The sequence below is a fragment of the Tursiops truncatus genome, chromosome 9, assembly GCF_011762595.2.
Source record: "Tursiops truncatus isolate mTurTru1 chromosome 9, mTurTru1.mat.Y, whole genome shotgun sequence".
Classification (NCBI taxonomy): domain Eukaryota; kingdom Metazoa; phylum Chordata; class Mammalia; order Artiodactyla; family Delphinidae; genus Tursiops; species Tursiops truncatus.
In genome coordinates, this window is record NC_047042.1 from 98,509,292 (window position 1) to 98,528,567 (window position 19,276).

Consider the following 19,276-nt stretch of genomic DNA (forward strand, 5'->3'; position numbering starts at 1 on the left):
TAGCTTCTCCTAACCTGGGCTCTCGGGAATAATAAATTTACATTCTCTCTCAAATGTTCAGTTCTTGCCTTATTTTTCCCTTGAATTTTTAAAATTGTGGTGAAATACACATAGCATAAAACTTATCATCTGGGCTTCCCTGGTGGCGCAGTGGTTGAGAGTCCGCCTGCCGATGCAGGGGACGCGGGTTCGTGCCCCAGTCCGGGAAGATCCCACATGCCGCAGAGCGGCTGGGCCCATGAGCCATGGCCGCTGAACCTGCGCGTCTGCAGCCTGTGCTCTGCAATGGGAGAGGCCACAACAGTGAGAGGCCCGAGTACCGCAAAAAAAAAAAAAAAAAAAAAAATCATAGAGACAGAAAGAAGGCTGGTGGGTATCAGGGGCTGGCGGAGGGGGGAATGGGGAGTTATTGATTAGTGGGGACAGAGTTTCAGTTTGGCAAATGAAAAAGTTCTGGAGATGGATCGTTGTACAACATTATGAATGTGCTTAATACCACTGAACCATATACTTAAACATGGGTAAGATGATAAGTATTCTGGGGCCTCTCACTGTTGTGGCCTCTCCCGCAGCGGAGCACAGGCTCCAGACGCGCAGGCTCAGCGGCCATGGCTCACAGGCCCAGCCGCTCCGCGGCATGTGGGATCTTCCCGGACCGGGGCATAGAACCCGTGTCCCCTCCATCGGCAGGCGGACTCTCAACCACTATGCCACCAGGGAAGCCCTGTCTCTATGACTTTGACTACCTCATGTTAGTCAGCCCTTGCCTTTTTTTAAAAAAATAAATTTATTTTTTTAAATTTATTTTTGGCTGTGTTGGGTCTTTGTTGCTGCACGCAGGCTCTCTCCAGTTGCAGCGAGCAGGCTCTAGGTGTGTGGGCTTCAGTAGTTATGGCTCACAGGCTCTAGAGTGCAGGCTCAGTAGTTGTGGCGCACGGGCTTAGTTGCTCCACGACATGTGGGATATTCCCGGGCCGGGGCTCGAACCCATGTCCCCTGCTTTGGCAGGCAGATTCTGAACCTCTGTACTACAAGGGAAGCCCAGCCCTTACCTTTTAATGCTTGCTCCATTGGTGGACTTTTATTGCATCTTTTACTGCAAGCTGCCTCAGATCCTATTTTTTTGAAGCTAGCTTGGTATAAACAAATAAAATCAGGATGGTAATAATTAGGCACAAGGGAAACACAGAGAAAGCTTAGGGCAGACTTCCTCTGCCCCTCCAGGAAATGAGTATGGCTGAGGAGGTGAAAATGTAGCTCATGAGAAATGTCACAGGAGGAATACTGAAGTCTTTACCCCTTGTTGGAAATTTAGATTCCATGAGGCTGGGCCTCCACAGAAGAAGGAGGTATAACTTCCACTGGAGTGAAAAACAATCATGACAGAGGGGGCACCTGGATTTGAACCAGGGACCTCTTAATCTGCAGTCAGATGCTCAAACCCTGAGCTATAGCCCCAGCTGCCTATATCTTTTTCACAAGACACTTCCATAGTTGCAGTCTTTCCTAAGCTGTGCTCTCACCATCCTGTGTCTCCCTGGGGAGCTTCCTGAGCTGCTTCTCTGGGCACCCACCTGCACACCTGTCAGAACTGCTCCCCTTCCTCAGAGCCTGCGTACCTATGCCCACCCAAACACCCCTCTTCCCAGAGCACGTCTCGCCCCCTTCCCTCATTATTATTATTATTACTGAATACAGGAGGAACTCTACCCAGCCCCTTAATATCTAAGATGCTTCATTTCTTCTTTCTTTTTCTTCATCTCCCACTCTCTGTTTTGGTTTCCTTTCCAGGGAACCAAGGCCTGGGACCTATGGGAGGCTGTCAGCATCTTGGCTTTACCCCAGGAGAGGCGCCTGGCCAAGAAAGCTACAGCCCCAGCTTTCTAGGGGAAGAGTGGGCAGGGGTGAGCCCAGAAGTTGGCATAGCCACAGGGCCTGGCATGGGGCTTGGGCTTACTTCTTCTGGAACTCAAACAGCCCCTGCTGTACAGTCCTACATTTTGTAGTACTGAGCCATCGTTGCATTTCTGTCTGAGTCTTTCTTGGTTATGTTGTACCATACAATTGGATACGATTTCTACTATTTCATTCAGATTATTCTGAAGTGAGATTGCCCTTCCCCGATAGAGGAGGGTGGTTCTTTGGTCAAGGGTATGGGAGTAGCTGTGTCCCTGCTAGAGCCTCCAAACAAGCTCTCCATTTGTAGGAGAACGTAGGCCCATCAAGCTTCCAAGACTCCAGACACATCCAGTGAGGCGCTGAACGCGACAGTCTGCCTTTCTTGGGAAAAAAAGAGTTAAGAGTGTTGGCAAGTGGATGATTTTTTTCCAGGATTATAAAACAACACTGGATGAACACGAACATACTTCTTGGCCCACTTCTCTGATGATTTCCCTAGGACTGATTCCCAAGAGTGAAGATGGAAGGCTCCGAGGGGCTGGCTGGGTGCTGCGACTCACAGCCTCCATCAGCAGTCACCAGCCCCCCCGGGGTCCTGCGCTCTGCCCTTCACTTCCCAACCCCCATGGTCCTGCCCTTCACTGGAGTCCTTACCTGGCAGCACCTCAGTGAGGCCATCAGGTATGGAGCCTGGCTCCCGGCCCTGCAGCACCAGACCCCTGACTTTGTGATGCAGCCCGGCTTTCAGGACCTCCCTAATCAGGCTCTGAGAGATGGATGCATAATAAGCCAGAATGCCCTCGAGGTTACCTGGGAAACCAAATTAGCTATCAGAAAGTTGCTTCCAGAGGCTGCAATCAGAGCAAAGGGGAACTGAATGCTCTTGAGGGTTTCTCAGGCCACGGAAAATTATTATGCATTATTCCTGTTCCAAAGTCCCGTTCCTTCTTTAGAGACCAGAATACTCACAGTCACCGAACTGGGAAGCGCAGTGTGTCCTCAGGCATCCTTCCTAGATCACTGCACTCTGTCATCCCGCTTCCGGAACGTGCCGGTCCCTCTCCTCCATCTAGCCTCTCAGCCCTGCGATCTGCTCAGTGTGGATAGATCTTAATCCACAGATTGAGGGATAGAAGATAACTCTACAAAACAACTGGATCTCTATTTTGTATCCCATCCTACTGAGTGGCAGAAATTTAATGAGTCAACCTCAGGACTCCCCCAACGCCCCCGCACCCTGTGTCACACCTAAGTCCTGAAAGGACTTTCCGAGTACCACAGTGCTGGGGGGTGCGGTGGGCATCTGGTCCTCCATGTCGTCTTGACCACATTGTGACCTTCCGATCCCACGCTGGTCCCCGCTGTGTCTCCTCCCAGGTTCCCTGGCTCTCCCGGCCACGCCCATGCCACGCCCCCCTGCTGGCACAGAGTGGGTGCCGATCTTTATTCCCCGAATCCCCCAGCACCCACACTGTTGGAATCGGAAAGCTGAGTACTGACAACATGCATTCTACAGGGTCATCCCTCCTCTGTGTTGTTAAAGGCACAAAACCTCCCCGGCTGGATGGGGGATGGGGGAGAGCATCTTTCGAGGGCAGGAAACCTTGGTTACCAGCTGTGTTAAGACCCAGCTTCCTAACTGGTCTGGGGGCTGGTTTAAATCCTATAATGCAGCCCCAAAAGTAAGGCGGTTAGATAATTCCCTGGCAATAACGAGGGAAAGTTTCCACATCCTCATTCTTGCTGGTTACACAGAAGGGGTGCAATACCAGGAGGCCCAGCAAAGGGAAATTTGGGATAATTCCCAGTAAAGGGAAGCTTGGGATAGTTAAAGGGGGCACCCAGATTTGAACCAGCAACCTCTTGAACTGCAGTCAAATGCTCTAGCCCTGAGCTACACCCCCTACTGGAATATCATTTCTCCTCAGACCTTCTCACTTTGGTAGTCACACCACAGACACCTGTGATAACTTTAAGACCTGATGTTTATCGAGCACTTATAATGTGCTAGATAAACTGTTCTAAGACTTTCATATACTGTATCTGATTTTAAAAATTATTGTGTTAGTGCTATGTCCACCGCCACCCTCATCATGGGTGACAATGACACAGGGGATTGAAGCAAATTGCCCTAAATCACAAAGCCAAAGTGACAGAACAAGAGTTAAAGGACCACCACTGTATCTCGCCTCGACTCAGCTGCCCTTGAGGGTGGGTCTCAGGGCCTTGCTGCCTCAGGGCCAAGCCTTCACCCCGCCCTGTTACCCCAGCAGTCCCTCTCCCCCACCTCCCTGCAAACGCTCCCCCTTTTCTAATGGGTGTGTTAGGGAGGGGACCTAACCCAGCGCCTTGAGAGGACCCACCAGAGGCTTCTGGGAGTCAGATGGCTTGAACTGAAGTTTCCTAAATTTATGAATGAATTAGGTTTTTTACGAGTAGCGCTTTCATATGGCACAGAATTGAAAATGTACGAAACAGCAACCAGAGAAAAACCGACTCCATCCCATCTCTGTCTCTCAGCCACCACACAACGAGTTTACTGGTTTCTTGTTGTGTGTACACCTTTGAAAGGGAACATTTTTTTCTTAGTGCCCCAGGGCTAACTTAATTTTAGTTTATTGTACTGCTTGTATCTGTATACAAATGTGTACACAAAACTAGATGTAAATGCTTCCTACTCACAGTTGTAAACACTATTAAGACAAAACAATTTTAGAAATCAATACAAACAAAATCACATACCCAATAACATTCAACTTAATAGCAATTCAGATGAAATCATTTTGCTGGAAGAGGCTCTTTGCAATGTGCTCGTGAAGCTGCTCGTGCCTGGAGACCCAGCTGTCCCCCAACTCCTCTGCTGTCTCTGCTAACACACCCAGTGACAGCCTCTCTCGGCCCAGATCCATCTCTCATAGGCTGAAGTTGTCACCAAACTCAGCGTTGGCTGCTCGCTGCTCAAAAGCCAATAATCAAGAGGCAAGTGTCAGTAGAAACGAAAAACGCTTTAATCAGAAAAGCCCGCTATCTGGGGAGAAGGTGAACTCATGTCCCAAGACCAACTGCAAAGATTCTGCTCAGCCATGACAGTTTTTAAAGGGAAAAATGGGGAAGAATTTTAGTGAACCATCGAGGCAGGAGGTCGGGCTCTGCATCCTTCTCCATTGCTTGCTGGCTGGCTGCCTCTCTCTGCAGACGTTATCTTGCTTGTGTGATCTGCCTGCAGGATTGCGAAGGGGGCTGTTGCAGGTAGAGAGCTGGTCATTCCTTAACTACTTAATTCTTCCTTCTTCCTTCTTTTAATCTAGGAAAAGACTCAACAGGTTACACAAGGCATGGTGTGCACTCAGGAGAGCTCAAGTCGGGAGTTAGGTTAAATTGCCTAGTCATCTCGTTCCTATAATTAGGTTCTTTAAGGTTGGAGGGGCACAGAAATGGACAAACAGTTAAGGGGCAAAAGAGCTGCTTTCAAAGTCTGCCTCTGTTCTTCTGTCATCACAGTGTTACAGCACGGTGTGGTGACAATGTGGTCATAAACCCGGGCACACGCCAGCACTGGGCTCTAGATTAAAAGATGGCCCTGCAAACCGGCCACAGTTAAACGGTTAAGATTGTGATTAAAGTATGAATAGATTCCTAGGCAAACTCAAGAACCACTGAGAAGCACTGACCGCTGTCCCTTTCATGCCTGGGCACATTTGGGCTGCCCACAAGGGTCGGGACCAGGCCTCAAAGGTTTTGATTTCTAAATCAGAATCTAAACCTCAGGCCTCCCCAGGAGCACAGCCGCCCTCCCTTCATTTTCTCCTCCCCTCTGTCCAACCTCTCCGCCAGCTCCTTTCTGAGGAGCACCCCCATCCCGGGGAACACATGTTGTTGGTAAGCTGAGTAGCTACAAAGTCTTGTTAGGTAGGGTCACATAAGTCTGTCCCTGGGGATGGTTCTGCTTTCAGGTCTGTAGTCCCAGCATCCAGTTCATGGAATCAAAGTGAAGCTTTGGAAGTTCATTTTGTCCAAGGTGAAACACCTGACTTATTGCAAAGGCTGTTATAAACTCCATTTAAGACTTCAATAGAAGATAGAACTCTTTGTTTTTGCAGTAATAATACAAGAATGAAATTTTCGGAGCACAGCATTGTAATATAAACCATGTTCTTAGCAAGGAAGCCATCAGTAAGTTCTAAGCAAATTAAGCAGAAATGTCGCTGGCACTGTGGCACACACATAATTCACAAGTGCATCCGAACAAGCTGTGGTTTTCTACCAACTCATATAAAAGCTGAATTGGGGGCTTCCCTGGTGGTGCAGTGGTTGAGAGTCCGCCTGCCGATGCAGGGGACATGGGTTCGTGCCCCGGTCCGGGAAGATCCCACGTGCCGCGGAGCGGCTGGGCCCGTGAGCCATGGCCGCTGAGCCTGCGCGTCCGGAGCCTGTGCTCCGCAACGGGAGGGGCCACAACAGTGAGAGGCCCGTGTACCGCAAAAAAAAAAAAAAAAAAAGCTGAATTGGTTTTTTGTTTAAGTTTTTTTTTTTTTTTGCATTACGCGGGCCTCTCACTGTTGTGGCTTCTCCCGTTGCGGGGCACAGGCTCCAGACACGCAGGCTCAGGGGCCATGGCTCACGGGCCCAGCCGCTCCGCGGCACGTGGGATCTTCCCGGACCGGGCACGAACCCGTGTCCCCTGCATCGGCAGGCGGACTCTCAACCATTGCGCCACCAGGGAAGCCGTTGTTTAAGTTTTTAAAAAACTAAATTACTTTTGTGACACAGCTGATTTAATACAAGAAAATATTTCATGATGGCAGTATGTATAAGAAAGTACAAATAGCTACTGAATAGAATTATTTTGTAGGTCCACCAATATAATCAGTCTCTTAAAACACATCTGTCCCCAATACCACTAAGATTTTAGAAATGTTTAAACCTTTGAAGAACTACTTTGTGAATTAACCTAAGTGTCCTGCAATGGCATTGGTATTAAACTTTTCTTTTTGTAAAAATGTGCACCAAAAATTGTTGTGTTTTGCACAAACCTGTTGGAAATCTTTAATCAAAGTTTTCAACAAACGGTGTGCCCCAAAACTTCAGCTTTTGAAAACTTTAGAGAGTTGCAATAAATGAAAACAAAATTTGCAAACAGGAAGATATTGAAATGTATTCTTGCAAAAGCAAGAGAGAAACTGAACAAGTTAAACAATCAAATTTCACGTGCTGTACAGGATTTAATTCTGAATTTCTAAAATTGCATTTGCGATATCTCTAAGGAGTCTTTGGCTGAAGCTCCTCATTTAAATTGGGTAATTTACATTCTGTACCTGAAGGGAATGAAATTTTCAAAGCTTATGATTTTGCAGCATCTAAATTTGGTGAAATATTCCAAAGAATCATACTCATTTCAAGAGCTTTGTCTTATAAATATTTTTGTGGAAGAAACGTACTTTGAATGGAAGCAAAAAGAGAATGTGAAAATTTTGTGGCTAAAATGTTTACATAGTGCAATACAAAAAAATTACAACTGAGAATACTTTTTAAAAATGCTTTTTGGTTGTTTAAAACTTTTTCTTTTGTTTCATGGCCACACCACACAACATGCAGGATCTCAGTCCCTTCATCAGGGATCAAACCCATGCCCCTTACAGGGAAACTACAGTATCCCAACCACTAGGCCACCAGGGAGGTCCCACAGGGTGCCTTTCAATTAGCATACTTTAAGCTTACCAGTTACTTTAGCACCTGGATCAGAGGTATTTTCATTAAACATATTTTGGTCTACAGAAAAAAGTCACTTGAAAGTGGCTGTCCAGGGACCTGGAAATCTGTGGGTCTCCTACGCCTCCCCAGAGCCGTCCGCAGACCCCAGTCTTGCTTCTGTCCTGTGCCGAGCAGCCCTCATTGCTTCTGGCTGACACCCCTTGTGCTGATGAGAAAAGGTGGGGTGATGGTGGTGCTGGGACCAGAACCCCAACTTCTTACTCCTCCCTGGGGCTCCTTCCATCTACCACACTCTGGCGAGCAGCAGGACCCTCCTGGGGCCCTGACAGCATCCTGCTCCCCCCATTTCCTTGAAAAGTGCAGGAAGCCAATGAGGCTTCCCACACTGTGGACCTCTCCACAGTCCATAGGTGGCTGTTCCGGGTGGAACATCTCCAGATGGGAAAGAGTCAGCGGGTGTTGTTCTCAGTGTGGAGGGGTGCTGGAACTACAGGCACCCAAGGAAGGAAGGCCATGGGCCTCAGGCTTGCTGAAGCCTGGAAATTCCAAAATGCTACGTGGGCAGGGGGCACCCGGATTCGAACCGGAGACCTCTTGATCTGCAGTCAAATGCTCTACCCCTGAGCTATACCCCCTGACACAGCTAAATCGTCTCAACTCACACCTTTATAGCCGTGCAGCCACACCCAGGCCCTGCCGACCGTCGTAGCCTCTGCCTTGGGTTTTGCGGCCTATGGTCGCTCCAGGCGGGCCTTCCTGCTCAGAACTCCAACCGGTTTTCCTCCCCAGGTTCGGTGGGACGATTGATTTGGTCACAGTCCTCTGCCCACAGCCGGAGGTGGTAGAGGTTCAGGGCCCCTCTTGTTGCCTGGAGAAGACCCAGGCCGCCCGGAGGGAGACTTCTCAGCGCGCCAAGCTCCCGCCTGAGCCCGGGCCGCCTCGTTGCTTCTGCTCCATCTGCCCTTTTCCGGCTTTTGGTCTCGTCGTCCTCCTCCTCGTCTTCGCCGCCTCTCTCTCCTCTTCCCACCGCTCTGATGCCCCTCGCGGCTCTGCTCCCCTAACCGCGCAGACCTTAGCTAGTCTGCCAGCTGCACCAAGCAGTGTCCTTTTCGAACTCCTTCCTTGAGAGGTAAACGGAAGGCCAGGCCTAGTAAATAAAAGGGGAACCGTTTATTTCCAAAAATGAAATAGGTGACGGTAGCTAAGAAAACTGCGAAAGTAATAACAGAAGCGACACTGGAGGACTTTTCCACTGTAAATATTAGAACATCTACTAAAACAGCGCAAGGCAGCCAGACCTGGGAGAACACCACAGTATGTGTACCCACGTAATAAAAGATCATCGCGAGTGCCTCCCGAGCGCTGAGGACGTCCACAGCCCTCTGGGAGCGGGCTGTGATTGCTACCCCAGGGGCACAGCGGAGGAACCCGAGGGGGGCAGGATGCGAAATAAGCTGTCGGGGCTTACTTAACCACACACTTAACCACGGCGTTTTACTGCCCCGACGTAGAGCAGTCACGAATTCAGACGGGAAAGGAAAGGTTATTTACATAAATCAAGCTAGGAGAGTTTAATTGGCCATTTGGGAAAAATAATTAAAGTAGCAACTAAACTTCTTTTTGTATATCAAAATACAGTCCAAGTGGATTAAAGCACTGTGTATAACAAAACCGAACATAAAGTATGAGAGAATATAAATGAATATCTAACTAATTTCTGAACAGCAGGGAAGGCATGGAAGAAATCCGAACAGAAAATGTCAGTAGTTATTTAAACATTAAGAGTTTAGGAATATGAACAAAATTGAAAGGTTAATAGCAAGTTGGGATTATAGCAAATTTCCATCATTTACGACAGACAAAATGCTGCAAATAAATATCCTTAATATGTAAAGGCTCCACTTAGGCCATCAAGGATGTGCTCAATCTCAGTAAATCAGGGTAAATTTTAGGAAGACCAAAGAAATGCAAATTAAAACATAACATTTTTCACCTATCAAATTAGGAAAACAATTAAAACAGTAATTATCATATTAGTACTGTAAATTGGGACTGTAAATTGGTACAATCTTTCTTGAGGGGAAGGGCAGTGTAAAACCAGAGATTATTTTAAATAATTAATTCCCTTTGACTTGGTAGTAATTCCATTTCTTGGAATCCATCCTTAGAAAATGTCTGAAATATGAACAAATGTTGGCTCAAAGATATGTAAGCCCTCTTAAGTGTTATTTAAAATATTTAAACATGCCTAATACTAGAGAGGTAGTTAAGGGAAGTATGCTAGATCTCCAGTGATCAAAAACTACTGGGACTTCCCTGGCAGGGTAGTGATTAGGACTCCTTGGCTTCCACTGCAGGGGGTGTGGGTTCGATCCCTGGTGGGGGAAATAAGGTCCTGCAAGCTATTTAAATGTTTCGTATAATTCACAAGAAAATGTGAATTACATGCTAAGTCATGGTTCTTAATCCTGATCTTATTAGAACCTTCTAGGGAGGTTTAAAAAGGTTTAAAAAACCCTAATGCAGGGAGGAGGGGGGCAGCTAGTTGAGAGACAAGGACACTGGTGTCTTTTAAAACCAGGTGATTCTGTGTTAAATGACAGAGAGCATTATTTCAAATGTAAAAATTTCCAGTAATGTATTATTTTCATAAACTACTTAGAAATGTAAAAAAAAAAAAAAAATTAAGGACCTGGTAAAAGCACCTCTGAATCCAAATCGGGACCTCTTAACTTATAGTCAGACGCTCTCCTCGGGCCACACCCTCAAAAGACCAGTCCCTTCTCGTGGGCCTCCTTCCCCTCCGAGCCACTCCCAAGACTCCATCAAGCCAGGACTCCACTTGCCCTGGCCTTTCAGGAAGCAGACCTACCTGCTAGGAAGCCCAAGTCGCTGGACCTGCTGACATCACTGTTCCTCTCGCCAATGCATTTAAATTTGTATTGTTTGCTCCATGGCATAAAGAGGAGGACTAAAAATGGGGGGATTAGGGATGATTTTAAAACTTTCTTCTTCAAACTTTCTATATCCTCCAAATTTTCTGTAATATATTACTTTCAAAATCAGAAAAAACAATATTACAAATTTAAGCATATTCCCTTCTAGTAATTGCAAGCAATACCATTTACTATGATATAATTAATAAATAATTGCTTTAAGACAAAAAGAACCAGTGGAAGAGTCATTTGGGAAATATGCATTATAATTTACATATAAGCCACTTAAGCTTTTATAAGGAATAATTATTTCCATTTTGCAGGTGAGGATGCAGCTTCAGAAAGTTTCTAAGACACTCAGTTTCAAGACCACTTGGTCCAAGTTCAGGGCTGTTACAATACCACACCTCTTCCATTCTTTTGTGGTAAAGGTTGGGTAACCGAAAGAATGTGAAGGTTGAATCACCCTCTGTAATCCCTCTGGGGATCTGTAAGAGTTACCACCACATCTGCCACATCCCCTCCATGTTAGGCTGAGTGTCAATCTAAGATACTGATAATGGTTCCAATATGCTGAGTGTTTACTACTCTGGAGGCATTTCATGTACCTCCTCTCATTTAATCTTCCCTTTGAGGTAGGTACAATTATTATCTCTTATGAAGTAGCTCAGATTATCCCCATTTTGTAGATGAAGAAACAGAGCTTGGAAGGGTTAACTTTCATTCAGTCATTCAACAAACAGGAAACACCCACTGTGTTCCAGGTTCTAGCCTGGCACTGAGGGCTCAGCAGTGAACAGGCAAACGAGGTCCTTGCTTTCACGGAGCTTATATTCTGAGAGGTTAGGGGGACAGACAGGAAAACAAACAAATGAACAAGATCATCACAGACACTGAAAATAAAGCAGGTTGATGTGATGGAGGACGACGCGGGTGAGATGGGGTCGTCAGGGAAGTGACAATAGGAGCTGAAGTCTGAATGGTAAGAAGCCAGTGTGTAAAAACCTGGATGCAGAGCATTCCGGGCTGTGGGTAGAGACCGCCAAGGCCCTAAAAGGGAGCTGGCTTGGCAGGATGGATGCAGGAGCGTGAACAGTGCAAAGGGACAGAACAAGACAGAGATGTGCGCAGAGGTCAGTGAGGTGGGGCAGGGGCAGCTTAGAGAGGGCCTTGAAAGTCTTGGTCGGGGGAGGGGTGGAGCCTGCCCTGACCGCAGGTCTGTCTCCCCCGTGTCCAGGGCCACCACTTCGGAGGCCTTCCTGGAGGGCCCTGCAGTGGGCTTGGTACAGAGCCTGTCCCCTCTGGCCTGTCCTACTGAGACAGGCTTCCGCAGTCAGTCTCTGTGCCCACGTGTTTAGGTTTGTTATTGCTCACCCAGGCGGCCTGGTTCCGGCCCTCACGGGGGTGACCTTCCAGGGGAGGCACACGTGAGACTGACACACTGTGACTCAGGCACTTCCTCAGATACCATTGGGATGGGTGTCATGAGCCCGTTAAACAAGGCAGGGTGACCCTCATCTGCGGGGTTTGGGAGGGCTTCTCGGAGGCAGTGACATTTCCACAACACCTTGCAGGAGGAGGGGACGGGAGGTGGAGATGGGTGGCCCAGGAGGACAGGGTGGGGGGCAGAGTCTGAGCCAGGAGAGTGGAGAGAAGGCCAGGGCCCCCGAGTCAAGGGAGACAGCCTCTTGTGGGTTGGACACCGTCCGCTCAAATCCACGTCCTTTCAGGAACCTCCGATGTGGCATGATCTGGAAGTAGGGTCATTGCAGATAGTTAAGTTAGGATGAGGTGGTTCAGAATTAGGGTGCGTCCTTCATCTAATATGACTATTGTCCTTAGAGGAAGAGAAGAGACATAGAGATAGAGACACAAGGGAAACACCACGTGAGGATGGAGGCAGACACTGGAGTGATGCGTCCACAAGTGAAGGGACACAGAGGATTGCCGGCAACAGAGCGAGGCGTGCAACAGGGTCTCCAGTAAGAGCCAACCCTAACGCCGCCTTGATTGTGGACTTTTTTAGCCAATAAACTTCTGTTATGTGAAGCAACCCAGTTTCTGGTATTTCGTGACGCAGCCCTAGGAAACCAATACACTGCCCAAGATAGGGCTGGAGAGGCAGGCAGGGCCCCGGTGGGCCCTGATGCGATTTTGGATTTTACCCGAAGAGCAAAAGAGGACCCGCATTTTCAAAGGATCCCTCTGGCTGCCTAATGTTCCGGAAGCGTTGACATCCACTGAGAGTCAGTCCCATAGTATGACCCAGGGCACTGTCGCAAAGCCACTGCCTGCCTGGTCATCACTCACACGGAACCCCATGTTGCCCCTTAAATGCCAGGCGATTCTCAACCCCTCCCCCTCCCCACAAGAGACCACCTTCCCAGTTGGCAGCTCTGCCTGCGGGTACCCTACCTACGTCCCACAGAGAACAAGGTAAGCCCGTGGCCCTTCTGGAAAACGGTTTGGCAACAGGCATCAAAAGGCCTTAAAAAAAAAAAAAGGCCTATTCCAACTCTTGAAATAACTATAGACATATTTGAAAATGTATCAAGAAACAACAGGTCGAGCCCATCGTCAGGACGCTTCTCAAGGTCCGCCTCCGCGTGGTGTAGAGCTTAACTGACTCGAGCAGTGCCACGCGGGAAAGGGTTTGCATCCCTAAAGCTCGGGTCAATTCCAGGGGCCACCCCTTCCTTCTCGGTCCCCGCGGCTCGTTGGGATTTCCCTTTAAGTCTTCTCCTCGGAGCGGCTTTGGGCCTTACGGGTGGGGCACGTCTCGGCGCTCCCGCTCTCCGCAGAGCCCCGAGGTCCGCTCTGCACCCACGGGTTCCCAGCAACAGGATCCGCACAAAGAACGCGCCCGCGACGGGTCGGGGGACGGGGCCGGCCAGGCGTGCGAAAAAACAAGAAAACCAGAGCGGCTTCGGCCCCAGAGGGATGGTCTCGGGGCGTGCAAGGACGGCGCCGGGCCGCCCGCTCGGCAGAGAGGCCTGGCGCGCCTTGCAGAAGCGCCCGCGCCGCAGAACCCCGGCTTCGGGCACAGGCCCTTCCTGGGCGCGCGACGACGGGCCCCCGCCACCACCGAGAGGCCCCGCGTTCCTAGAGCGGCCGCGGGCGGCCAGGTGCGGCGCGGCGGCCTCCGGGCCTCCCGGCTCCGGCCGCCAGGGGGCAGCACGGCACGGCCGCGGCCCCACGTGGCGCGGGCGCTCGAGCGAGGCCCAGGACCCGGCGTCCGGCCAGCGCGCGCCTCAGCTGGTTCGGCCGGTAGGTGAGGGGAGGCTCGGCTGAGGAAATTGAAAAAATTCAGCTCGCTATAAATTAAATTTACAAGATGACATACATTTATTTAAAACGTAAATATATAAATCTATAGAAATCCAAGTTTTAATTTAAAAAAAGATTTTTTATTAAGGCCTAGCTCCATCATCCTGCAGCACCGCTTACAGAGCGCCTGGGAGACAGACGCTGTCCGTCCCCATTTCACAGGTGCTGACTTGGGGCCCCGATCTTTGAGGGAGTCATGAAGTCTCAAGAAGAGACGGAGCTGGGGTTCAGCGAGGGAGGCTGAGGACGGGCATGGCAGTTCCCTGGGAGCCGGGAAGGACTCTAAGGATCCCCAAGGAAGTCTTCAAGGGTTTGGGGGCCTGGGGTTGGGAGAGGACTCTACCCAGGGGGTCCATGTGCCACCGCCGCTGTAGAGGGCAGGAGGGCACAGGGGGCCAAGGCCATCTAAAATGAGAGGAAGCCAAGAGTCGCTGCTGTCCTGTGCAAACAGAGGAGTGACGATCTGACAGCTCTGACAGCCAGCAAGGGTGGGAGGGCTCGCTGGATGCAGGGGAGATGCCAACTGCTCCATTCCCTTGCAGTCTAGCTCTGCTGCCTGCCTACCCTTGGACTCCATAGCTGGGAGCTGGGTGGCCGTCCTTCAAAGGGCAGGGCAGCCCAGAAGGATTTCTGTCATCACCCCAGCCACCCAGCAAATGTGGTTAAGAGGATCTGGCAGTGACCTGGGGACTCTACCTATTATTTGGGCTGAGATATCGGAGGGAATGATAAAGTATGTTTTCTATGCCATCTTTTAAAGGTTTGGATTAGCTTTAATGAGGAAAATCATCTGCAGCCCAAATGGACAGAGATTTGGGGTTTTGCTTGTTTCTCTTTCCTGCACATTTTCATCTGTGTCTGATTTCCCTGTTCATTTAAGGTGAGTGCCTCACCTGGGCCAGACCCGGGTACCAGATGCTGGAGCAAGCACAGAGATGACCTGAAGCCTGCCCTTGAGAATGTCAAGCACACATGCCGTCAAGGGCCCACGCCAGGCACGCACGGAGCCCAGGACAGCCTGGAGGAGGGAGACCCTCAAAGCATCTCACAGCCATGATGTGTGGCCAAGGGTCCTGGGGGCTGTAACTTGGCGTGATGATCCCTCGTCTCCACAGTGTAAGTGTTTGCTGTAAAAATAACTTCTGTAATCCTGGCAGCTTCTGCCAGGGCCTTTCTGGACATCTGTGCTGCTACTTCCTTCTGCCTTCCAGGGATTCTTGGTGGGTGTCATTTCTCTAGACTTCACTGGGACTCGCCATATAACCTGCTATGAACATCTGCCTGGTAATGTAGAGGTTATAGAGAATAGAGATGCACGTACACCCTAAAAGGAAGAAATAAACTTAAACCCTGTGCCCTGTCAAAGGTGTAAGCATGGAATGTGTCAATGGATAAATTAAACCCACAGAGTTTGGATTGAGACTGGGAAACATTGACGCAAGGGAGAAGGGTGGGCAGGACTTGCCCAGGGCAGGGGGTGGGGTTTGAAGCAGCTTCCTCTTCAGAAACCCCTCTGGGCAGCCCCCGGGGCCGGGAGGGCTGAGCAGGTGGGTTTAGCCGCTTCCCCTCCCACCCCAACCCCAGCCCCTCTGCCTCTGATTATTGTACATATTTAGATTCTGAAAATGGTTTTATTTAAACAAGGGATTCTGGGGTTAAAAACAAAATCTTGAAAACCCTGACAGATGAAGGGCAGAAAGTTTGGCGGATCATTATAAATTTGATGAAGATTTTGTGTCCTGACTCTGAAAGAGATTCTAAAATATAGGACTATAGATTTAGTTTCTACAGAGAGGTGATGAACTCTTCCAGACAACCCAGTTAATCTCACAGGTATGGAGATGGTTAAAAGTCCTCATACTGGGTGGCAGATGAATTTCTTCTGGTACATTTACAGATGAGACTTAATACTTCCTCTTGGAGAAATAACAGGCTCATTCAATTCTGAGATAAGTTCTTATTCTTTGGAACTCAGAAGTTCCCTTTACAGTAAGAAAAAACAACAGTGCTACTTTCATTTGGGGGAAAAGGGTTTTAAATTAAATTCTGAAATTCAGTTATATGACAATAACATACTAATGCGAGTTAATCCTTTTGGTAAAATGAACACCCAAGCATGTTTGTACGCAGTTTAGTTTATGCTTGTTCCAAGACTCTGCAGAGCTGGCACAGATTTGGGCAAGAAAAATGTGTCTATTTCTTCTCAGTATGTCTACCATTTGAATAAATATACTAGGGGCTGGCGTTATTTGGATACTGACTTGCTCTTTCAGTAGTACTCTGAAACATTTGAGGGTTTTTTTTTCCAAACTTATTTCGAGATGTATCACAAACCTTTGGCTTGGTAAGGCATTGGTTAATTCAGGATAAGCTAAAGTGGGAAATGAATAATAATTTTAGTTGGACATTTGTTATTATTAAATTGTTTAGGGGGTAGCTTTGCAAACCAACTTACTGCCTTTACTTTTGGACAAAATTAATGGGGCCAGTTTCAGTGATGACGATCAACCCACATAAGATAATACACACCTAAAATTTTTATCTTAGATTTTAGAATCTGTATAATTGACCTGCAGAAAATTTGGTCATGGAACTATGGTTCTTGGATCATACCTTCAGTGGAAGAATGGCAAATGTCATGCTGCATAACCTGTTTAATTTTCTTAATTGAATCGAACTTAAATCCAATCAATTTCAATCCTTTGAGGGCGTATCTTTAGTATTTGTGTATCTGTAAACAAAGAACTGATTGAATGTAGTTCTTAAAAAGCTTCTATGCTTATTAGACTATACTGATTCTAAAAGGAAACAATTTGTTGTCCCGATATTCAGTATTTAAATAAAATTGCTAGTGAGGATAGAAATTTTCATTGGTACATTTTGTCACTAAAATTCAACTTTTCATTACCCTAGTTAATGGTCAGTAGTGATGCTCCTATCCTAACATACTCGAGTTATTTTGAGAACTTGTTTGTTATTTCATAAAGAGGAGCAGTGAGTTTCATTCATTGGTTGCGGTGGAAGGAATGGTGAGAACCCAAGAGGTAGCACAAGCCTAAAGGATTTGAGTCACGGCGTGAGCACTGTTTTATTGGAGAGCAGGTGCATCGTCCGTATGAAAATCTTCACCCCGTTCCTTCTCTGACTGTTAAACAAATGGCTTCTTAGGTCCCAACATAGAAACAAACACAGAAAGGGAGCCCCTCGCCTTAACACATAAGCCTCTTCCCAAAGTCCCCACGGAAGAGAGGGGCTCGGTCTAAAATGGGGGCTGGCTTGATGCCCAGCCACCGGGGCGCGCAGCATCTATTCTCCCCGGTTAGGAGAGCCGGATGCTGTCCCAGGGTTGCCGGGCTGAGCTGGTCTGTCTGCCAGGTCCAGAACTTACACGCTGTGTCCATGGGAGAGTCAGAGCTGCAATTTGAGAAAAAGTACTGTTTTGCCTTCTTTATTAAGGATCCACGTAGAAGAAATTGGGAGGCAGTCTCCAACAGCAGTTAACAGCACACACGTGACGTTTAAATTCTGGCCGTGTGACCTTGGGCTAATCGCTTAACCTCTCCAAACTTCATTGTAAAAGGGTATATAATACCGATTTCACAGGTTGTCAAAAGAGAAAATGAAATGAAAGCATTTCCTTAGCACAGTGCCTGGAACATGGTAAGACCCAATGAATTATAGCGGTAATTATTATTATCCCTAATAAACTCAGGGCTAGGTCTGATTTCTGACCGGAAGTTTTCACGTAAGGCCACTCACTATCAGTAGTACTCGGTTTAACTTAGTTTTTTCTTTCTTTTTCCCTTCCTTCCTCCCTTCCTTCCTTCTTTCCTTCTTCCCTCCCTCTCTCCCTTCCTTTCTTTTCTTGCTTAGAAAACTTGTTTTAGCCTGGAATTAACCTTTGGTAGAAAATAGAAATAGAAGGGTTAGATTCTAGTATGCTTTAACTAAAAATACCCGTTTCAAAGAACCCAACTAGAAGTGGTCAGTGCAGAACCGATTTATCAAAAATTTAAATCTAGAAGTCCCCACTATGCCTGGGAAGCAGTAAGAGGCTTCAGCAGCTGCAGTGCTTTCCAGAAAGCTGGAGGAGAGGCCTTGGCCTGACTCACTGTTGCCCTGGCAACAGTAGGGCCTGGAGGCCTCCGTCCCTGATCCCTTAATCTGAGAAGCTGCCACAACATGGCCTCAGGAAAGGTCCCCACAGACACCTGGCTAAAGCTACCCTGTCTGAAAGGAGGGTCAGAGAAGAGATGGTGGCGTGATGGCTCTTCCTGCCCAGACAGTGGCCTGAAGGTCTCCGTCGCTTTCCAGACCCCAAAGGTTCAGTCTGGAGAATTAGGCCGCAGTCTCCACCAAATTTTAAGTGCTGTCAAGGCAGTGGAGGGTTTCCTAATCCTTTTGTGTTTCTCCATGGAGCCCAGTACAACGCTTTGCCCACGAGGGATGCCTAATAGATACGGGCGTCTGTAGGCCAGCCCCACGGCTGGCTGAGATGCCAGCCCCACGGCTCACTCCCTTCGCTGCCCCTGCCCGGGTGAGCGAGCCCGGCACCGACCACGCGCTCCTCCCTGTCTTCTTTTCTCCAGCTGCAAACACGGGCTCCACGACGCTACGGCCAAGGCCTCTAAAATTCTGTTTTACTATGTTCACGATTTTGGCAAATGTATGGCACAGAGCATGTTCTGCTCGGTATATTGGTTCCCCTAATTGTGTCTTAATTTTTAAAATCGGAGGGTAAAATGGAATAATTTGAAAGAGGCTCTGACTTCTCTTTTGTCAGTAACCATTTGGGTTATTTGGTTATGTGGCCAAACACATGGGCTTTGGAGTCAAGACGACTTCAGATCTTGGCTCCACAGTGTGGTTGCTGTGTGACTCTGGGCCAACTTACCCCCTCTGGGCCTCAAGCTCTTCACCTATGAAATGAGCGTGCGGTGCACACATCTGAGCTGTGAAGCCTGCGAAGGTCCGTAAAGCCTTCAAAAGTAAGAAGCCTTCAATGAGTGGCAGTGACTCTCTTTGGCGCACGACTCCGTGGGGCCAATGGCAACTGACAGTTCAGGAGTTTGAAAGTCTGGCTTTCTAATTAAGGGCCCCCGGGGAAAGCGCCGTGAGGGTACGGGATGACCAGGAAGGCGGGTACTACCCACTGCAGATGCTGGCATGTGGCTGAGACGTGAGTTTTAACCCCTGTCTGCTCCGACTTCAAGACCAAGGGGTAGTTGTCTGCGTGATTTGACTTGAACGTCCTCACACCAAAGTAATCTGCCTCTGGCTGGCGGGGAAGTTGCCTTCTCAGAGCATCATTCTTTGGGGACACAACACTGGCCCCACGACCTGCCCGAACTTCTGCTTTTACCAAGTTAAGCTGTCATTAGCCATAAGCTAACCTGAAACTA

The 19,276-nt window shown here is 48.3% G+C and overlaps 1 long non-coding RNA gene and 1 other non-coding gene across 4 annotated transcripts; both read right to left on the reverse strand.

Moving 5' to 3' along the window:
• Positions 1–4,885: 4,885 nt before the first annotated feature.
• On the reverse strand, positions 4,886–13,686 carry LOC109549756 (uncharacterized). Of its 3 annotated transcripts, none has more exons than XR_012334139.1 (3): positions 10,484–13,653; positions 7,618–8,758; positions 4,886–5,203 (listed from the first exon to the last, which is right to left on the reverse strand). It is a non-coding gene; the product is annotated as an uncharacterized lncRNA (long non-coding RNA). The 3 variants fall into 3 exon arrangements; XR_012334138.1 differs by having other exon boundaries at positions 7,618–7,816; positions 8,276–13,651; XR_002176154.3 differs by having other exon boundaries at positions 7,618–13,686.
• On the reverse strand, positions 8,175–8,246 carry TRNAC-GCA (transfer RNA cysteine (anticodon GCA)). Its single transcript has one exon. It is a non-coding gene; the product is annotated as a tRNA-Cys (tRNA).
• Positions 13,687–19,276: the final 5,590 nt, after the last annotated feature.